Source organism: Pholcus phalangioides, unplaced genomic scaffold, assembly GCF_987345545.1.
Source record: "Pholcus phalangioides strain wild (caught in Gottingen) unplaced genomic scaffold, Ppha-v1.0 ptg000004l_1, whole genome shotgun sequence".
NCBI classification, from domain to species: domain Eukaryota; kingdom Metazoa; phylum Arthropoda; class Arachnida; order Araneae; family Pholcidae; genus Pholcus; species Pholcus phalangioides.
In genome coordinates, this window is record NW_028301597.1 from 19,858,872 (window position 1) to 19,881,075 (window position 22,204).

Here is a 22,204-nt window from a genome sequence, read left to right on the forward strand (position 1 = left end):
CAAAAACGTTTACAAGCTACGTACGTACATTTTTACGAAAAATAGTATTTACATCGAAGAAATTTTGTTCTCAGAATTAAACGTTAATTTTGATACGGTTATCCCCAGGAATAATAGCTCATTCAATACATTACATATAGTCTATACGAATTCCTATAAAGACATTGAAATTCTTCAGAAAATAGTTGAAAATTTGTATTCACGAAGGCAGCTGTTTTTGTGTTTCCAAACCCATACGTAATACAATTCAGAAACTCATGGTTAAAGTATTTTCTTCTCTTTTTTTCAAAAAAAAAAAAAAGTCATACTTAAGACTGGCGTAGACTTTCTTACTCACTCACTCACATATTTTGTGTTCTTTATTTCTTTTATCTGTGGTGTGGTGGTGGCTCTTCTTTATCTCTTTATTTTTCATCCAGAAAAAAAAAGGGAAAAATTCCTGGGTATCATCCATTCCACCTTCCATTCCTCCTTTGGCATCAAGAAGGAACCCAACAGACCGCAACCGACGAAAGTTTCTCTCGTAAGTTTTCGCGTTGAAATATACGTGACCCAACTCTGAAAACTCGGAACGGCGAGGATGATGTATGGCCGAATGCCCGTTCGGCATATTTCAAAGTCATCACATGGCCGTTACTTTTTCATCCTTTTTTTTTTTTTCATTTACTTGTAGTTAGCTGTAGGTTTTCTTTCTGCTCTAGTTTTTCATTTTATTTTGCTGGTTTTGGTGTATGTTTTCTCTATACTCTCTTCCATCCTCTCTCACTCTCTCCCTATATATATATATTATTATTATTTGATTCCTTACACCGTTCTGTTCCTTCAACGCAGTGAAAGTAATAAATCTAATATATCATCTTTTGTCGGTTTGCTGTAACGTAAGAGACCACCGTTTCTATATAATCGATCATTTTTTTGTTTTTTTTGTTTCGAAGGAAAAAAAAATCGATATATCATGTTTAATCTAAGAAACCACACGATGGGAAAGGGAATATAATAATAAAAAAAAAGATATGGAAAAAATAATTCTTTTTTTTTTTTTTACGAAAAAGGGGAATCAGAGAAATAAGGAGAAACAGAAATGAAAGGGGATGAATAATTACTTCTTAGTGAATGGGGAAAAAATTTCATGCAAATATCAATTTACTCATTAACATTCAGCGTTTTACATTTTTAAATTAATGGCACCCTTAGTTATAAACGGGCAAATAAATTACGATAAATGATCATTTTCAAATAGCCCTATAATAAATTATATTAGTTTGAAAAAATAAATAATCATTTATTTTTTTCATATTATTATTTATAATTCACATTGATTATAAATGAATACATTTATGAGTATAATACAACATACACTGTATGTATACATACGCACCAATGCAAGAACATCTGCATTACATGCAAGTATGCTAGTCATTTTGCTGATTAAACCATCGGACCACCGAGAAAAAAATTGTAGTGGTCCGAGGGGCTAGTAGTTGAAACCGCCCCTCCGTGATACATTGATTGCAGAATAATCTCCTATGGGAGAATCACCGATCCTCAGTCGTTTTATGTTGTCTCAGCCATTTAAATGTCGAATGACAATCGTTTATTTGCTGTTAAGACACATTTAGAAAACCGCACTTGCCGAAATTCTAAAATTTATGAGTGGAACTGATTTTTATATGCTGCGTGTATACATATAGTATATATATATATATATATATATATATATATATATATACCATCTGGTGCCTCAATCTTCTTACATTCATTTTATGAATCAATATTTTTCCGGCATTTGCATGCCATCCTAATCTCTTATGCTCTCATGAATCCGATCGAAATTTTATTGAATTTATGTCTAAAAAGTAGTTTGTGCTAAAGTATCACTTTTAGTTGTGAATATCAGTTGTTTCTCAATCCTTTTTTTAGGGGATCCGTCGAATTAATTTTTTATCTTTTCTGTCTGACAAAAATGTGTGTGGGGGAGGGGGAGTTCTTACGCCCCTTATTCCCGAGGGTGCATAGACAGCATATTCCAGAGTCCTTTTTTTGCTGTCTCGGCAGCTCTGACACTTGAAAATGTCTTGTATTTTGCTGAATATGGTAAAAAATAAAGAAACGTGCATTTAAAAAATAGATCTATTTTGTTTTAATTATTTTCTTAACTAATGTTGCCATTTGAATCTTAGCGAACCATTCAGTATATTTTCTTACTAGCAAATATGTTTTGCACAATGTTTTCTGAAAACTTAATTTAAAAAAAGAATGCCTCTTTAACCCCCCCCCCCACTTGTTTTTCTACAAAGCCACATCAAGAAATCAACAGTTGTGTTTATCGGACCATGATGACTGCGGATCACTGAGTTCTCATATTCACTACTAAACCATACTTGTACTTCTTCCATGCTCCTCTGCGGAATTTCTAACGAATTGATACATGAAGTGTGATGTTTGAATAATTGCATTGTTGTAGGCCTGTTTCTCTCGACACCTTTTAACTGATAATTAGCCCACATTTTCGCCTTGAAGGTGGGAATCACAGAAAACCAACTTCAGCCGACCGCGTGGGGTTGGAAACTGGGTCCTCACGATGCGAGTCTGACCAATCGACCACCACAGCAGCAAAATATCTTATATTCATTGGGCCATGGGACCAATTCAATTCGCCGACAATAGCCCCGGCAAATCGTCTAGGGACAATTTACTGGGGCCATGGGACCAGTGACTTAATTTTTTTAATTCTAACTAATTATCATTATTCTTGGAGATGTATGCTTTATATTGAATATTTTGGTTAAATTTGACATCCATATATTTTATGGGCGTAATTCTGTGGTGTTTCGTCAGAACATGATAACTCCAAAATCATATTTTTGAGACATAAGCATTTTCATTGTCATTTAAAAATCAGAAATAAAGCATACACACAAATACAAATGAAAATATCGTACATCAGCATGTTTTTTAGCCGCACGGCACGTATTTGTGCATTTATCTCGCTTCTAACTAGTTATAATTAGGGAAACTTACTTTTAAGTCATTTTTTGGAGATATCATGTTCTGACCAAACATCACAGAATTTTTTCGTGTTGTGCAATTTGCGTGTTGTGACCTTAGTTTTTGTATTTGTATAACTGATTAATTAGATATTCCTCACAGGAATGTTTGCGAGATGTATGTATGTACGGCTTCATATAGCATCATTTTTAAACAGTTAAATTGCCATATACGTATGCATCTATTATGGTATTCAGGGTTGAAAGATATAATCATTCATCAGCAGTAGTCGCCAACATAATTACATGATTCCTGATATCTTTTTGAAAGTATGCTGTATGCTCAATAGTCACTTGATATAATAACTTTATCAATAAGGAAAAAAAAACAGCCACGAAAGCCAAATAAGCAGCAACAATAACAATTAAGGCAATAACAATTTCTTGAACCAGTTTGATTAAATGTAAATTACAAATCTAATAAAACTAATTCTATGTCAAAGAAATTGGTTCAATGTCTCAGAAGACGAGTAATATAGAACTCATTTGTACGTGATGCTCATAGACAGCTATAAAAGACTGCGTGTCTGAAGATGTCGTTTCTGCTTAGAGAACAGACATATCGCTTGCAAAGTATTATTCCATTTATCAAGGAAATGACGAACAAATAAAATACATCGATTTCATTTTCAGAAAAGAGGGATACGGAACCAGATCTTTCTTACTCTGGCATTTGCATGCTCTTTGAAGGTGAGACTTCCACGAGGGGGTGGATGAGGTTTGGAACCAGAATAGAGTTCGGTTTAGGAAGATATTCATTATTAGAAATGCGTTTATCCATTTAATGTGAACTTTTTACTATTCAATTCTTATGAAAATCGATACCAGGGAACTTGCAAGAAGAAAGATCATAATCTTGAAGCGGGTATTTTATTCTACTTCAGCCCACCAAATTCACATACAAAGTAGGTAGATACAAACTCAAAGATAGATTTTCTCGTGAAATCGATGAACTTATAATGAACTTAATATATGAATATATTACTTGAGTGCATACGATAAGGTAACGTTCGAATAAAAGCGAATATATCGATTTTAACGACCGCATCCCTACACAAATCAAGTATATGCTGGGTGCAATACCATCTCATCGACTGCTTTTATCTCCTGTGTCTTCGGTAAAGTAATTCCACAAATGTTCTATCAATCATCGACATGAGATGTCTACCATCGATAAGACATCTGTTTATTAACATGTTAATGGAGGGTAAGCCTCCTCCCACAACTCATCTCCACGTTCATGTCCCTCTTTGTTATCTATCTATCTCTGTGTATATGTATGTATTCGAATATGCATTACTACTTTCCACCCTCCATCTTCGGGCTTTCTTTTCGTAGCGGTTGCTACCCCTGGTCTTGACACGGTTTTCAATCAACACTTTTATAGATGATACGGCGTTTTTCAGATAGTAGGACGCATAAATCTGGGTCTCTTACATCTGGGAACCTGCGGCTGTGCGGGAAACCGAAGAAGGAGAAGTAAGGTATTCTGAAGACATTCACTGTATGTCTTCCTAGGCGATTCAAAGGTAAGGGCGAATCAAGATGAAGTGCATCGGCTCACATGAAGAAGCTGTTCCGCAGAACGGGAATGGAACCAGGAGATCCAAGAGGGATGAGCTCAATGAAAGAAGAGAAGATGTGGCTTAGGAGTGGTGTGTATGTATATATCCAGGTTATCTTTCGGTGGAATCAATGCATTCATTCTGCTCTCGATCTACGTACCTTGCTGTATGTATCATGCTATAATCCAGTACCCCTACGACCATCTCCGTTTATACATTTCACTGGATAGGTTTATTAAAGTGCATCTGATATTTAAAGACATTACATCGAGAAACCTAAATCTCTTTTTCTAGGAATCAGTTACGAAATTAACTGTGAATGTATACATCATTTGTTCGAAAATTTTAACTTTAATAGAAAATATATGCCCCACTGAAGCAGGGGCGTACGCAGAATCGACTTTTTGAGGGGACACAAACAGGACCGTCATTTCAACTTTTTCCGGGGTGGGGGGGGAGGAAGGGGAAGAACATAAACTCAATGTTGCAAAAAACATTTCAAACCTTTAAAAAACATTTAAGTTAACAGAAAAATTGGTTAATTACTATATAATATAAAAGGTATTTTATTTTTTTCTCGTATTTTTGGTCGACTTGGGGAAGGCACGATCTCCCCATCCTCCCCTCTCCCGCGCACGCCTCTGCACACATGTCGTTACTGTACTACGTATAAGCAAACAAGACACTTCCTTGGAATTACTGTATTGCAAATTAATAAATAATTTATTTTCTTCGATTTTAAGTCACGTGAAAACAGTTTTCTTCATTTATTGCAGCTTTCATAGCCATATTTTTTGATGCAAGCATCTTCATGTCAAAAAAGCATAAGTTATTGAAACTGAAATTTAATTAACACATGAAGACAATACAGTTTACACATGCACAAACACACATTGCATTCTAATATTTTACCCAAAGGATTGCACGATTCGTTCAGTGTTCATTGATTTGCATGCACATACTCAATAACAGACCACAATCGGTTATACAACATTCATAACTTATGTTAGGTACATAAATTATAATAGGCATATTACTATTTTTTTTTAAACTTTCGTAACTGAGCTGAGCCAATATCTTAAAAATGGCCCACCGAGTTCTTTGGTGAAATGTGTCTTAAGTTGAGTAGCCTGCGGGCCTCAGTGAAATTCTAAATTTGGCCCACGCTGCGCCAACCGTTGAAGGCGCCTGTTCTGGAGGGAAATGCCTTTTTTGTTTTAATTCACGTGGATGGTTACGAATCGATTATACGGAATCTAAACAAGCAGGAATGAATGTTTCTCAAATATAGAGAAGAAAATGGATGGTCGCTGATTATCATATTCTTCTATTTATTAATTTATAAGAATTGCACATATTATAAGATTAATATCATCGTATCATATTATTTGAGTTGGAAGCGAAAGCTGAACGAAATTTGAAATAGTGCGACACACGTGCACACTGCCGTGAAACAGCTTCTATTTTCACGCAAAACACATTTTCCGTTTTGCACACGGCAGAAGTTTTGCACACAATGCACTCGAAGAATGATTCTTCTTTCTTCTTGTGGCCAACACTGCTTCGGTAATAATTCACTGGACTGTCGAATAGAATGTCTTTATTACAACCTCAATGAAAAATTGTACAGCTTTTAATGGGTTCCCGTTGGGAAAATATGGCCTTAGGGGCCGTTCAAGTATTACGTAAGCAAATTTTTAACCATTTTTGACCCCCCTTTCCCCCCCCCTTGTCAGCAAAAGTCAGCAAAACGCTAACACTCCCCCCCCCCCCCTATCGTTAGCACAATTTTGTCATCAGCTCTGCCCCTCTGAATCCTAACTCATATTTTCATAAAGGGTGGTTGCTGACGTAAGCATTATCCAAACCCCCCCCCCTTGTCATTAAAAGTCAGCAAATCGGAATCCCCCCCCCCCATCGATGATGACGTAATACTTGAACGGCCCCTTATAGAAATATATTGGTTCACCTAACTACAGAAAACGGGACAAACGGACCTGCAAAAATCGCAGAAAAATATGCTAATAGAAAATATTGAAAACAATTATACACTACATTATTACCCTTGTATCATACTCATACAAGCAAATTGCAGATCGTAATAAGAAATAATTTTCAGATTACATAACGAACCTATAAAGAATCTAGGAACCATGCAATCATAGAGAGTGTGGGCAGTTGGAAAAATGAGAAGAGTTGAAAAAAACGCCCAACACATACCAAAGTGGGATGACTCCTCTACTTTTAGGGGGGGTGGGAAGAGGGCTCATACGCATTTTCTGTCGATTTGAAAATCCTAGGGCCCAAGTCTAAAACTTTACGCAAGATCGAAACAAAACTTTATACAATTGATGCTCATGCATCTCCAAAAGCGTATGCTGCTGCTATGGGGCCATTCAAGTATTACGTAAGCAGATTTTCAGCCATTTTTGACTCTCTCTCTCCCCCCCCCCCCTCCCCTCCCGTCAGAAAAATTTCGTCAGCAGCTTAGAATATTTCATATGATCAAAAAGAGGTGGTTGACGACGTAAGCAACCTTCAAGCCTCCCTCCCCATCTTGTCATCACAAGCCAGCAAATCCGAAACCCCTTCCCCCCTCAATGCTGACGTAATACTTGAATGACCCCTATTCGGAAATTTTTAACTGAGAATTCAATAGCGTTGTTCTCCTGTAAAAATGTGTTTATGGATCTACTGGAAAATGTTTTGAATTGAAAAACTTTTCTATTTAAATAGCAACGAGACTGTTCAATAGAGCATAGTAATACAATCAGGAAATTTAATTTCTATTTTTTTCGGAATTAAATCATCGTCCCCGTTACACTTATAAAAAGTACCGCAGACGAACAGAACCCATATAACCTAACGTTCCAGCACCTTCAACTTAGGAAGCAATAAAAAGCTCATTTTCTGGAGCCCTATTTGGCTTCAATGGTTCAGCTACCATTTATTAAAAGTGTGGAGAGAGAGAGGTGGAAATTGGCATCGGCCATCAAGAGTTAGAACTAGGTGGAAAGTGGGGTAAATCCGTATTGTTAATAGCCTTCTTCTCTGTACTCCATTGGCCAGCGAGTTGAGGGAGGTAGTATACGAAAGGGGTGAATGGCAAAGTGACGGATTCTGTGGAAACCTGAGAAGTGATGGTGAGGAACCATCGAGAGGAAAAGGAAACCAGCAACATCAACAACCACCTTATAGTAAGTTTGGAGGGCCTCCGGGCTTGAGTGGTCATAAAACACTATTGGATGATAGAAGAGGTTGGAAAGGTATAGAGAGAGGGAGAGAGAGAGAGAGAGAGATCTTTCTGCGGGAATAGAGCTTGGCCTTTTCCTCGCGCGAACAGAGGTATTAGCGGTAAATGGAGGCCCGGGCTTAGCTGCAAGTAAAGCGGTGACAAACGGCCGAGCTCGCGTTCACTGACATGACATGGCCCTAACGTCTTAATTAAGTTCAGAGGGAAACTGTTACGGGTTGCCGTGAAAGAGAAGATTTAACCTGCGAGGAAATTCTAAACCTAGACGTCTAGTTTCACCAAAAACAAAAGGCCAAGTCACGGCGGCACGCACTTACAGTATCAGTTTCGGATACATTGAAGCGATTAACTAGTCAGGGTGCAGAACTTTTGTGGGTAAAGTTTCTTGATCAAAATAAAGAAATCAGTCTATACTTGAATCTTAATCTTGTACATCTAGAGGTTTCTTATCTATTCAATGAACTACATGAGTTACGTAGTAGGCCTGCTGTATTTTGAAAAATCAAGTTGGGGAATTTTTCGAAAAAATACTCATAACCTCGATTATATGAATTTCTCCGGAAATCACTGTGAAGGCGTGAATTTGAGCCGGTCTCTTATTCGAAAAAGTCTTTCCGCAGAGAGCAGGCAGACCTTCAGCACGATACTTACGTAACACAAAAATTCAGGCACTCTCCCTTTTCACTTAAAAATATGGAAGACAGGTGGTAGCACCAGTTGAACACGAGAGGCGCAAGTGGCGCAGTGGTAAGATGTTAGTCTACCACAGCGGCGTGACTACCGTCAGGTCCACAGGTTGGATCCCGGGAAAGGATATAGTTAATTTCTTTCCCTGCCGGCCCTGGGGCGAACACCGATAGATGGCGCTTTTTCAATATACCCTCGCAAAGTCCTTTCCATGCTCAAGACGAGTACGAAAATGTAGTATATATATCATGATTTTGTCTTTACTAGAGGAAAAGATTTCCGACCCAATTGGATCGGTAGTAAATTTCTGTATGACAATATGACCGGAGCTGGTGTGCGGTAAAGTTGTAGAAGAACACGAAACAAGCACAACTCTAACAACATAAATACGTTAAGGGACACACATACACTCTAAATAAACATTCCGGCATGAACCAGTATGTTAGAAATAGGAATGTTCACGAGGTGAATGTACGGTGAAATTGTTGTAGTAATAGTTCATAACACATTAACCGTGGTACTATGGCACCTACCAGGTTTTTTTATTGGAGCCCGGGAACGAACCCCATAGCTACGCTACACATTAATGTGATTGCTTTTGACTATATATAAATTTGGAAATTTGCGCCCTCTATTCTCACGGAAAACCATACACGCACCGCAGCAGCAACAATATTGAAACCTATCAAAACAATTGCTAAAGAAATATAGCAGTAAAGCACAGAATAACGAATTCTTAGTCTTCGTTCAACTGATGCATGGGGAAGAGAGAGAATTATCCAAAAGTTTCGATCTTCTAAGGTAGGCTCGTCCATGTTGCGTCTGATACGTCTGATTATCGAGGTGCATGATGCAATTTCGCAGGGAACAAAATGCATGCTGTCGAATAGAGTTGAAAATATGCAGTTTTGTCTAGCTAATCACTAAATATTTAAAATACATAAAAACCTAAATTCTTGTATTTGAACCTTCATTTCAAAAGCACCACTTTCCTCGAAATTTCCTTCAAATATTCAGCACCAATCAACATAAACGATCAGCCAAAAACTCTCATTTGTCAAGTGATAAGAGGGCCACAAACTTAAAAATACGTAGCAGTAGAGAGAGATCCTATAAAACACGAAACCCGTACAAATTTCCAAGAAAAATTTCCTCAAACTTAGAAAAAGATATCCGAAATTACTCTTCCCTCCATATTCCTAAAACAGAGGGAACTCATATAATGACTCGAATTTCCTTCTATAAGGAAATAACCAATAAATAATCAGAACAGAGAGAAATCGCAAATGAACGGATAAACCGAGATCGAAAAATATTCCTCCAAAACATTGGAAACATCTTTGCGTTTCGCACGGGTTAATGCCCATGCCCAAGAGTAAAGCCATAATAGCTTTATAATTGCCATCCGGCTATTCAACTCACGAAGAATTTCATCGCCAAAGCAAATGCTTCTTCCATTATTCCTCCATCAGCCTCATGCCTATTCTAGGCCTCTTTAATATAAATATGTTATACATCTATGTATGTTTTTTTTCAGAAAATTCATGAAGGATCGTGATATTAGACCTTGAATGCTAATTTGTCTGAGACTATAAGTTGTACCAACAACACCCTCCAGACAGCAAGATATGCCCCTAACATAAATAATTCCCTCCCCTTAAAAATTTTCCCTCTCTCCTCCGATATTTTCTAGTCGATATGCAAATGGTTTCGGAAAAGCAATAGGAGTTGGAGAGAGAGGAGGTAGCAATAAATTCATAAAGCAATTTAAAAATAGTCGTTTTCCTAGAGAGGATATATTTCAAAAATTTGCATAATTATGTACAGTAATCATCATTTCCAGGGAACGGGAATCAATAGGGTACTTTTATTCATTCATCCATTCTCCTCTCTCATGGTCTACATGTCATCTCATCCTATCCTCTTCTTCTTCTTCTTCTTCGTTAAGGATCATCCAGGATTGAGTTAAAAGTTCAAAAGTTTTCCTCTCGAAAGGATGAGAGAAAATAAAAACATTTTGGAGAAAGAGAGAGAGAGAGAGAGATTCGGACCAATGTTTTCTTTTCGAGCTCTGTCTCGTATTTTAAGACAATTAAACGAGAACACAATTAACTCTCTCTCTCTCTTTCAAGTCTCTTTGATGAAGTGTCGGCTAAAAGATAGCTTATAATTACTGTTAATGACGGAGCAGCTCTGCAATCAAGTAGGCAACATAATGGAAGGTGCGTCAAATGTTTTAAGTATGGCGATAGAAAGTATTTACTGCTTCTGGTTTTCCCGCTTCTACAAAATTTACTTCAAAGTATCTGTATGGCTTGAGAGAAAAGAGAAATGGCTATTGAAGTTTTGAGGATCACTTGCTGCCCTTTTTAATCTTTCCCGGGGAGATTTTGTGAAAGCCAAAATATTTAAGTTTGAAGTAAAAATAAAAATAAACGGGGAAATGTTTAATGGGCATTTCTCCCTGGTTGAATTAACTTATTGAACCCCCCATGTTAATGAACGCAGTTGTTTATTATCTTATTTGTTTGTTTTGTCTGGAATTTAAAATTTCACGCAATATATATATATATATATATATATATATATATACATATATCTTGATTCTTAGAATATTTTTCCTCCTGATTTTTATCCTTAGATCTATGATAATACCACATGATAAATATGATACGCTGCTGATAATCTTACGGTGGTGTGGAGACCGGGATTAATGAAAACTCGAATTAGGTAGAATTCCGAAACTCGGTTTGGAATGAAGTTTTTTTATGCATAAAAATGGAGCTTTTATAAATTTTTATAAAATATATTTTCATGGCTAAATAAAATGTATGAAACGAATACTTACGTCACAGATATGAACAAGAATAATACAGCTATTCATCGGCTAACTCTTCTATTGTCCACTGGAGTTTTAATATATGCACATTATACTTGCGCATTTACTTCTAATATACAGGGTGTTCTGTAAGTGCTAGCACTGCCTTTATCTCATCAACCGTCCTTAGAGGTACGATTACAATTTAGAAAATGCTCAACAGGCGTTCAGAAATTATCCTGTACCAGTTTTGAGAGTGAGAATACAGTGTGTAACAAAATAAAAAAACATCTAAATTTTTATACGGTCCCCCCTGTTTTCTAACGTCCAATTAGAAAGTTGTTGTCCTGTCTCTCCTAAAAAATGTATTTCCACTCTCAAAACTAGTACGTAGGCCTACAGGGTAATTTTTGAACACCTGTTGAGCATTTTCTAAATCGGAATCATACCTATACGAAGGACGGTCGATTAGATAAAGGCCGTGCTACCACTTACAGGACACCCTGTATATGTACACATTTTTATATCAAATTTTAAACACTTTATTACAATATCACACTTTATTATTATAAACACTTTATTATTATAAACACTTTATTATTATAAACACTTTATTATTATAAACACTTTATTACAATATCACACTTTATTATTATAAACACTTTATTATTATAAACACTTTATTATATATTTTTTCGTTACAATAGTGTGAACATTAATTTGGTGAAAATTAGCATTTGTTTCGTCTTCAAATTTTTATGAACGAGTTCATACTTTTTATATATGGTCGATAATTTTGTTTTTAGTGCATATAAATGTACTGATATAATGTACGTAATTACGGATGATTTCAACATTTCTTATTATTTTTTTAATCTTCAGTACCTTACATACGGTACGGTTATGGCTGCACTAATAACAGCAAAATTAATATGAAATACAGTTCGCCCCCCCCCCCAATTGGATGACGGGTAAACGGATTCTCCGCTTAAACGGATAAAATCCTTCTTCATCAAAATTTCTCACATGCAGAGACTTTGTTATAGTTCCCCGCGTGATATGATAATTTCAACAAAATTAATTTCCGCTTAATCGACTATTACGCTTCACACACAGGTCAATTGTTAATACTCATCAACTGCTATACAAGTAATGTTTTTAGTGAATGAAACATTTGGAATTAAGGGAAATATGTATAATTGCTTCTGTCAATTTTGAAAGGGTATACTTCGAACATTCACTTTCATTTATTTCTACCTATGTGGAACAGTTTATTCTTTGCAAGGCAATCTCTCATAAGGTCCAATTAGCGATTTTTCGTTCTTTGGATGCGTAAGTAATCGAGAACCGCCTTGTCCAGATTAATTAATTTACACACTATATTATTTCAAAATAAACCTTGAAATACATTTACCGTGATTTCCTGCGAATTTCGCTACTTTGAAAGAAAATATGATTGTATAGTAAACTATAATCGGCATGTGAAAATTGCATTCCCCCAATAATGAAATCTTGAAGAATGGAAGGGATTTTTTTTTTCGGTGTTGTAGAAAAAAAAAAATGTAGATTTTTTTCTATTCACATCTTCATACGCCATCTATATGTTATTAAGTGATAAATCCGGTTATTAAACATAATTACCGATTATTATGCGAAATCGTCGAGCATTTTGGTAAATTTAATAAAGTTCCTTAAATTAATCACTTTTATCGGCTATTATGCAGAATACCAAACAGTTGCGTCGTTGGTAAACATGATAAATCGTACTATATGATATCACGGGGTACGATCGTAAAATTTCTAATCACATTGTATCGGGTGCGATTAAATTCATCACAACAACACATATTAGACTCAATTAAATTTTTTTTTCATACTTATCTAATTCACCAATTATACAAGGGTATTATTTTTATGGGCATTGCATAATGTTTTATCATGTATATATAGTTTTTAGTTCCTATGATTGCATTTTTAATTAAGTTGCTGTATTTTAGGAATACAATGATATCCATATTTGTTATGGGCACCTTTTTCTCATCCAAATCGTTGGGCATTATGTCTGTTGTGGCCTTTGTATTTGTATAGCCACTAACAAAGACAATAAATTCCAAGTATTTATAATGGCAATAAATTCCAAGTATTTATCAAACTTACCAACGGCGCTTGGGTATTATACGTATTCGTCGGTAAAAGTGATAAATTTTTATCAAACTTATCAAGACGATTGGTAAGTATGCATAATAACTGGCTACTATGAATTATAACCTATTTTTATAATATTTGCCGTAACATATACATTTAAAGGAAAAATATTTCTCACAAATTCATTTTGAAAATATTGTTTATTGTTTTAATGTTTTACATAAATACAAGATGAAATAAAAAATCAGCCAAGGGGTCTAGAGACCCATACTGGATGATACATTGCAAATTCAACGAATAATAAGCAGCACAGTTGCTTATTAGTAAACAGCATCAACAAACTAAAACGGAAAAACGATATATTAGAAAAGCACACACACACACGCACACATACAGTTTTACGAAAACGGGGAGGGGGTTTCAAAAAAAAAAATCAAATGTCAAAACAAAACTTTCACATAACTTGTAGTATTTTTGGCAACAGCAAGGAGTGCAATTACGCAAGATCAAATAGATTCATAATTTAACTGATTGAGGAGCATAAGGCAAATCAAAAGAAACTCTCGATGTCACTTATTGAAAACAGATATTGCTTTATGTGTCTCTTGAAAGGTAATAAGTTAGTAATATTAAGGATATCAGGTGGTAAAGAGTTGCAAAATTTCGGGATGAGGCTAAAATGCTTCTTCAGAAGAGTTTTGTGGATAAGGGATAGAGAGTATATATTGTTCAATCTATTTGAGAAACGGGAACTGTTCAAAGGTAAAGCAAATTGTCGTTTAAAAATAATTATAGTAGATTTGTAGAAATAAAGCTGACGTAGGGGAAGGATTCCAAGACTGTGAAAAAGTTGTTTTAAAGGAGTCAAATAGTCACTTGTGATGAGTCTTATCGCTCTTTTTTGGAGTTTCATTATTGGTGTAAGATTTGAAATGAAGTCGCCACCCCAGATAGCCAAACCATATAATAGAAGGGAATGAAATAATGAGTAATAAAGTGTTAACATGAATAATTATTAATAAATATTTCTTTATATATATATTCTAGCTTCTCAGAAAAAAATGGGGAGATAAAACGCAGAGTGGTGCGTAATTCGTACCGACAAATTCCGATGTTTTCTCAGCATATAAATCTGTGGAGCATACGCAGGACAATACAATACTGATATGTTACTCAAAAAGAAAATGGAAAGCATTAATCATGCATGTAAAACCGGAAAGAGTTAATCGATGACAAAGAAAGGGAAAACAATCATTTTCAATATTTGCGTTTGAAAACATTAAATATCAGTTTTTAAAGGTTCAATCCAATTAGAAACTTTGAAACTTTCTTACAAGAAAAGGCTGGATAGAATAGCGATGTCGACGGATGATTGAACGGAATTCCAGTTGCAGAGAGAGAGAGAGAGAGAGAAAGCGATTTAAAAAGTAGATTACGACAGCTCTACTTCGAAATCCAAAAGTTTCCGGCAATTAAAAAGCAGAGGAAAATTAGCGAAACTGGATCACTTTCGACTCGCACATTGAAGTGATTAGAATGAATAAAAGTGAAATTTAAAGGAATAGAAAATTTATGCGAAAAATGTTAAAGGTGATGCGGAGGTGAAACTACAAAGAATGATTTTTGTTCGCTATCTGGAAAATATTTCCCCTGAGATTGATGATTTAGTTCGGATTTTCCGATTCCCGAGACGGAGATGAACGAGGAAAGCCGACGGTTCCGAAAACCCCCTTTTCTTCATCGAGGGCAAAAGTAGAACAAAAACACATTGAAAAATCGAAGGGATTGAGCTCGACGTAATTCATCTCCAAGAATAGGCTCATTTTCTAGTCATTTCTAGGCTATTAGCATTTTGAACTAGTACGGCTACTATCTGATGATACAGTTAAAATTTAACATAACATGAACTCGATTTCGAAAGCAAATACCCGATATTGGGGTGAAGAGACATGTAGTGGGCTTTAAAGCAGTCATAAATTATATAAGGCGCGTTACCAATTAGGAAATGCTTTCATGAAAACTTCGAAATCGTCTTTGGTTTGAAATGATTTGATATTGCAACATCTATTGAGTTTCCAAGTAAGGCTTATCCATCGTCGCAAAGAGAAGCATAAGGACAAGGGTGCTCAAAATTTTGCAGAGTGCGGGCCACTTGAGTTATCTGGAATGCATCTCGGGAAACTCAAGTGATTTGAAAGTGTACTGCGGGCCACTTGAGTGCACACAAAATAAGTAGCGGGCAATTAAAGTCATCTGGAAATGTGTGCGGGCCGCTTAAGTGATCCGCAAATGTGCCGGCCAGCGCAAATATGCAAACGTGCCACTTACGTGAACTGGAAGAGTGTCGCGGGTCGCTCCAGTGATTTGGAAATGTGCTTGGGATCACCTAAGTCAAGGATCTTCAACCTTTGAGACAACGCGGGCCAAATTCAACCTGCCTACGAAGCCCGCGGCCCACAAACTCATGTAATTTAGTGACAGCTTAATAGAAAGAGGTCAATGTAGCATTGAGTTAAACAGGGACAAAAATAATTGAAGATTTTTATTTATTCTGAAATTACTTCTTTTTTATTAATTATCAATTTTGATTAGTTCTGAAATAATTTTTTTTCATCAATTCTGAATTTTTTTTTTATTACTGATTAAATTAGTTAATTTTCTGCTTGGAGCACCACTCATCGAAAGACCACCAGTGGACAAGCAGACACTAAATTGAGGTTATAGTGGGCAATGCTTACAGAAATATGTACGTCTCCAGCAAGCCTCGAAGTGGGCCCACGAACAACCATAGACATATATATATATATATATATATATATATATATATTTTTTTTTTTTTATTTGCAGACAGAACAAAAGCCCACATAAAAAGAACAACACATGAATACAATAGTCATATATTGGGGCCCCATATATATAATACTGTATGCAACAATCACAAAAAAGACACAAATGCAGAACAAAACGCTATGCCAGTGCAAAGGGATACAAAATACGACTAGAGGGGGAAGAATTGCATGTAGAAAAGCACGGTGCATGCAACAAGTAGATGCAAAGAGATATAGAAGCAAAAATATAACGTATTACACGATGAAGAACAAAACGCTATACAAGTGCAGTGAATTAAAATCTGCAGCAGAATCACAGGAAGCATATGAAAATATGACATACACATGTGACGAAACTAGGTGCCGAAAATATTTAGAATACTATGGTATATGATACCACAGAAATTTACATTGCCATGATGCTGAAGACATTACATTTTGTCAATGCGATTGAACGGAAGGTACAAAACACACAAAATAGTATGATGAACGGTTACCACCATGTCCCAGGCTCGAGCCGGGGTAAGAGATATTTCCCCTAACGAGCTTGAGGCGACCACCGATAGATGGCGCCTTCTTTTCCAACCTAACTCGTTAACGGCAGTAAATTGCAGTATAGCGATATGACAGGAGTTAGTGTGTGTGAAGTTAAAAACAGCGTTTCTTACGTAATGATGTTACACAATAAAATAGAACTGGAAAGGAAAGGCTGTTATATATAAAAAATAATACGCTTTTATGAGTATCAAATCACACTATTAACAAAAATCACTGTAAATTAAGAGAGGATCATTATTATAAAACAATTATTTTTCTAAAGAAATACCATCTGTATTATTATGGGAGCTATTAAGCGAATAGAAAATGTTAATTAATTTCCAAGCAACATATTTAATAAACATTTTTTTATGCATCTTGAGTCATTAGGACTTGTTGATACCTGTGCATATATCAAAAGGTTGATGCCTCTCTCTCTCCCACTGAATTTGACCCCTTTTTTTCGCTCTTTAGTACTTTAATCGAAAGGGCAAAAAGAGTGGAGAAAAAACACTGAGTAAATTTTTCGTAGGGTGTTTTTAGTACACGGAAGGCAATTTTTTTTTTCATCTTCTTGCCTCTTAACCTTGTTACAGCAACACGATGGAGCGGATGTAACATGCCTCGACTTTTTCGCGCCGTCTTGACATATTAGGGTACTCGACTTATTGCCGTTAAATGGCTCGTAAACTGGTCCGTAATCTTTAAAAGCTTCGCAGAAAAGAAGCGAAGAAAGACGCTTCTGCCACTTATTTATATATATATATATATACACACACACATATACTCTGTATATATTTTTTTGCTCCTTCTCTTCTTTGAACTCCTTCTTACCGTACTTTTAGATCTCTATTCGCGGTAACCGTGAAATTTTTGTGACGGCGTGAAAAGATTTTAAAGACGAAGTTCCGTAATAAACTTCCCGAGCAAAGAAACTCAATGGAATGCACTGACTATGTTGTGCTCTCGCTCTTTCTCACCATCATCACGTCTTTATTTCTTACTCTTTTTTTCGCCCCTATCTTTCTCTCCTCTTCCTTCTAGTGCCACTTTCTTTCTGCACAAGATGAATAGCTGCAATCTCAATTTACTCTCTCAAAGTAAAAAAAGAATAAAATGTATAAAATATTGTGTTGGTGCTGTGAAGCTTTACACGACAGAGTTCTGAATAATTGCTTGAAAACTACACAAAAATATTAGATTTTTCTTTTGGTTAGTTCAGGTGTGCACTGAATAAATATTTCTTGAAATCGTCACGAGACTAAGACGCATAAATGATCAATTTTTACTTTTAATAAATGAAAGAAGAGGTGAGCAACATTTTGAAGATTGCGCTCTCTTGAGTGATTTCATAATCTTTTGTGAACCGCTTGTCTGCATGTTTGATAAACGGTCACCGACTGCAACCAAACAAAATGTTTCTTTCTAAATTTTAGATTGCACAGTGAAAATGTTAAAACCGATATCACACAATATACCACATTCCTCCCCGCGTTAGCCGGCTTGCTGAGAAATAGCGAAGGAGACCAGTATGCCAGACATACCCGTGCTTTCCGGCATGTCAAGAAATTCGAATCACAAATTCTGGAACATTCTTAAATATATTATGTTATATTCTGGAACATTCTTTATTATAAAAATCCATTGAATTGGCTTCGTAAAATGCATGTTGTGATTTTTTTTGACATCACTTTTCCCTGCATGTTGGGAACGAACCAGTACCCTACGTTCAAAAAACTGGTGCCCTCGAGTTTTAAGACACACCGGCTAATACGGGGATGAAAGACTAGTTTTTTCACGTAAAATCTATCTACACTGGATGATGGTGCAAATTACCGGTACGGTAAATCCATAAAGAAAGTTTCAAGGATAGGGGCTCCAATATCGGATAATTACTGTTTAATCATCATCTCACATAAAAACACTAAGTATAGAATAAAAGGTCTAATTAGTGTGAAATATTATTCAGTTCATTTTTAAAGAATTATATTCGAACTCGAGGGCCACATCAGAAGGCTCCGAGGGCCACATTTGGAATACAGATCATATGTTGAGCATAGCAGGACCATCTTAAGAGCATCATGGGCTCCCGGACCAAGGTATTTTTCTGAGGCCCTACATGGTAAATTTACTGCTTACTCTCACAAATTTCATCCAGATCTTACTTTTGTGAGTCCTCCGGGCCGCACCCGGGTGAGCCCATGCGTTAAGACGACGCTGCTGACAACAATCAACTTTTCATCACCGCCAGTTCTGGTAGACAGGTCAGGTTTCGCATATAATGGAATTAATAAATACCACTCCTTGGTTCTTCGCCCCCATGCCTGCATCAAGCCAGAAAAACCTAATCTCGCATTAAAACAAATGAAACTTTGTCATTAAGCAACCATTCGAAAGCTAGTTAGGCGCACAAGCACCCAATGTCTGAATCTAATCGGAAATGTAGAGGAACAAAAGAAGAAAATTAGAATATTTAAATATGATATATCAAGTATATGATTTATAAAATGCTGAAATCGAGATGATTTAATATAAATAAGAAAATAGCTGATTATGGTGTGCCACCTCCAACACGGCTATACAAGGCACACAGCATTGTACTTTGATATAAATAACATCTAATGTATAATTACTTTCTATGCTTAATCGCTCTTCCCTATACAATGAAACCTCGGTACAACGATAAATCCCTCTGCAACGAAATTTTTTAAAATCTTGTTTTGAATTTCCTACACGATACAACGATATCCTTTACTACGATAAATCTCTTTATAGCGATATTCTTTGAGGGGATTTTGAAACCGCAACAACGATATTTTTTTAAATTTCGCTGAAAATAATCGTCGATTAATTTTTAAATTCCTCATGAGTGTTTGTTCTTTCGAGGGTGTTTAATAGCATAGATAGTTTGCACTATCTACCCTACGAAACTGTTAATGAAGTCGCCGTGAAGTTACTTTTTGTGTCGTACACACATTGCTGTAGAGTAAACCATTTTACAGTGTGGAACAAAAACGAACGGGATTTTACTAATAAATTAATTAATTTTTCTATTTTGTTGCAAACAAATGCTTATAAATGTATTTTATGGTGCGACCAGCATTGCCAATTCAGAAGAGATGCCAACAATCTAATAAATTTACTGATCACTAATGATATTGTTACCTCACAATATGACGATAACCTCTCTATAACGACATTTTTTTGTCATTAATCCGCAGAGTATCATTATATCGAGGTTTCACCGTAAAACTAAATTTTTGCTGCCTCAAATTTATACGTTAATTAAATTTACATTGAAATTATTCCTTTTATGGCGTATTTTTTGTATAATAAGTTTTTTGGAGGAACGAAACTCGACTTATGTGGAAAAAGTAGACGTTAATTATTTTTATAAATTCTTTTTTATTTCAGTATAACAAGCCATATTTTTCTGAAATAAATACACTTGAGTCTTCCCATAAAACGGTAATTTCAATAACTTATTTATCATTGAAATAATTAATGAATTCAACATGATTATTCTTCATTGTTTTGTTTAAAAAAATGAAATAAAAATTATCAATCAAAGCCAGTTAATTTTTTTGTTAGCAAAGTAAAGTAAGTACGAGTAAATACAAAAACATGCCGTGCCTTATTCTTCTACATTTTATGTCAATGTAATATTGTATTTTGTTACTCCAAGATGAAAAAGAATGAGGTTCTTATGAGCTCGGTGCTCTGTATAACCAGAAGTACATTTATGGTGTAGCCGCCTATAAGCTACGCGAATTTTCGCCACTTCACTCCCATTCTCTACTCGAATTTTCCTTACTACTCTTTTTTAATTCTCGAATTCACCACCCTGTGCTACAAAACCATTTGGCCTTTGCTCCCTGCAAGTACACTTTTGTCTCCAAGTCACTCTTTTGGTCATTCACATGCTTGCACACTGTTTGGTTACTACTCCCATCCTTGCATTTATAATTGGGTTGCTATATTTTTGAAATATATGACATCCATATTTTTATGGGCATCTTTTTCTCAGCCACCTCGTTGGGCATTTTGCCTGTTGTGGCGTTGTATTTGTATTTGCACGCTATTTTGGTCACTTGCATACTTACACACGCTCTAAGTCACTCACTGACCTGGTCCCTTGCTCTGCAGGTCACTCATTTGGTTATTCACATGCTTGCCCACGCTCCAAATCACTCTTTTGCTCACCCACGTTCTTGTCAACTCTCTAGGTCACTTTTGGGTCACCCACTAGCCTAGTCCTTTGCTGTCTGAGCGGAGGCGGGTTTATTGAGGGTTATACGAATTGTGCCGCCCTTCTCCCATTATATACTAATTTTTTTCCTCTCACTCTCCAAATTTGCCGTCCCTCTGAACTTTCCGCTCTGGGCTATAACCCGCTATTCCTCCCTGTAGGTACGCTACTGTGTATAACGTTCCACGGTCGCATAGCCTAATAATTAAACTAAAATTAGGAAAAAAAACGGGAAAAGAAAAGAAAATTGACCCACTGCACATCACTGCCATATTTCTAAACGAAATTCCAAAAAATGTCTCTGTACGTATATACAGGGTTAACGAGAAACAAGTTTCTCACTTCAGAGAGCTCTGAAGTGTGTTCTATTGCTCCAAATGAGATAAAAATTTGTACTACAGACAAATGATGCGCTTGTATTTGTTAAATAAACAAAATACTACACAAAAATCCTTCAATAGCATAGCTCCACATATAAATGTTTAATATGTAGCACTAAAAACTGCACAATATGTCCCCCCCCCTTCTATTTTTAACAGTATAATTTAGTCGCATATTTCCTACAGCTGAATGCAGTGAGTCTGCCGATATATATCTAGATTCTAAAACATAGTTTCCCAAACTTTTTTGCCCCATCGCCCTCTTCTTCAGAAATTTTTTTCTCCCATCGCCCCCCAACGCAATCTAACCCATAGGATCCTATGTTATACCCGTATCTTCTACCGCCCCCACCCGGAACATTCCATCGCCCCCAAGGGGGCGTAAATGCCCATGTTAGGAATCACTGTTCTAAAACGTGATGTCGAATGCTGTCCTGTTTTTGCGATTAGAGCAGATTGATAAAAATGAAGGGAGGGGAACATATTTAGCAGTACATATATAACGTACTACACATTCGTACGTACTACATATTAAACATTTATACATATTTATATGTGTAAGCATAAACAATATTTTTATGAGTATGCATAATCAATATTTATATGTGTAAGCATAATCAATATTTATATGTGTGCTCCAGCGTCAACTATCGTACTTTCTGTATGGCATTTACAAATATCCTTCCCTTATTGAA

General features: G+C 35.9%; 1 long non-coding RNA gene across 11 annotated transcripts in view; it reads left to right on the forward strand.

Annotated features, from left to right (window-relative positions):
* LOC149086726 (uncharacterized) overlaps positions 1-22,204 on the forward strand; it is a 271,603-nt gene that overhangs the window by 47,044 nt on the left and 202,355 nt on the right. The window contains exon 2 of one of the 11 annotated variants that reach the window (XR_016192510.1): positions 20,295-20,348. The exons of the other annotated variants lie outside the window; for them this stretch is intronic. This is a non-coding gene — a long non-coding RNA (uncharacterized LOC149086726). The remainder of the gene's footprint in view (positions 1-20,294; positions 20,349-22,204) is intronic. 11 annotated transcript variants of the gene reach the window in all.